This window comes from Herpailurus yagouaroundi, unplaced genomic scaffold (assembly GCF_014898765.1).
Source record: "Herpailurus yagouaroundi ecotype Mexico unplaced genomic scaffold, PumYag 100, whole genome shotgun sequence".
Lineage (NCBI taxonomy): Eukaryota > Metazoa > Chordata > Mammalia > Carnivora > Felidae > Herpailurus > Herpailurus yagouaroundi.
The window spans coordinates 62395612-62396663 of NW_024412391.1; positions in this window are offsets into that span (position 1 = coordinate 62395612).

Here is a 1052-nt window from a genome sequence, read left to right on the forward strand (position 1 = left end):
GGTCTTAGGGATTGCAATGTGGGAGACACAGATTTGACTGGAATTGAAAGCTTGCTCTAGAGAGACAAAAGAGGTTGGAGTTTTTAAAGAGGAAAGGGGGGCTTACTGAAATTGTTTGAAGAAAAGGTGCTCAGTGTTGGTATGGCTACAGAGGCACCAATCCATGTGTGATTGGTTGCTAGGGCTAGACAGTGCATTTAGGTCCATTTTATTTTTTTATTTGATTTCATTTTATTTTTTGAAAGAAAGCGCGTGCACACACACACGCGCACGCGCACACACACACACACACACACACACACACACACGTGTGAGTGGGGGAGGAGCAGACGGAGAGGGAGAGAGAGAATCTTAAGCAGGCTCCGCACCCAGCATGAGGAGCTCAGTCCCAGGACCCACAATGGTGAGATCCATGACCTAAGCCAAAATCAAGAATGGATGGTTAACTGAGCCATTCATGCACCCCATTTATGCCCATTTTATGTGCCCGTTTATGCCCACATGGTAGATGCCTTGGCTTTTAGTTTATTTATCACAAATTCTGAGAATTTGATAGAGAAATTGTGCATAAGCCCCACCTCCTCAGTGTCCTCCCGGCTCCATTTTAAATAACTCTGTTAGTAATGGTTATTCCATTTTATTGTTTCCGTTGTCAGTCGACATGTTTGGTAAAAATAAAACGCTAATTATGTGATAAGTGGAATTGAACATAAATGACAAGTACTCACAAAAGTGTATCTGGCTTTTCTTATGGATGGAAGTAAAGAAGCAGAGTGATTACATAATATCCACAAAATTGCAAGTCAAGTTAGTGACAGTCCAATAAGAAGCCATACCTCTCAATGCTTTTTTGTCTGTATTGCCAATACTCTTTCTTTTTTTTTTTTTTAATTTTTTTTCAACGTTTATTTATTTTTGGGACAGAGAGAGACAGAGCATGAACAGGGGAGGGGCAGAGAGAGAGAGGGAGACACAGAATCCGAAACAGGCTCCAGGCTCCGAGCCATCAGCCCAGAGCCCGACGCGGGGCTCGAACTCACGGACCGCGAGAT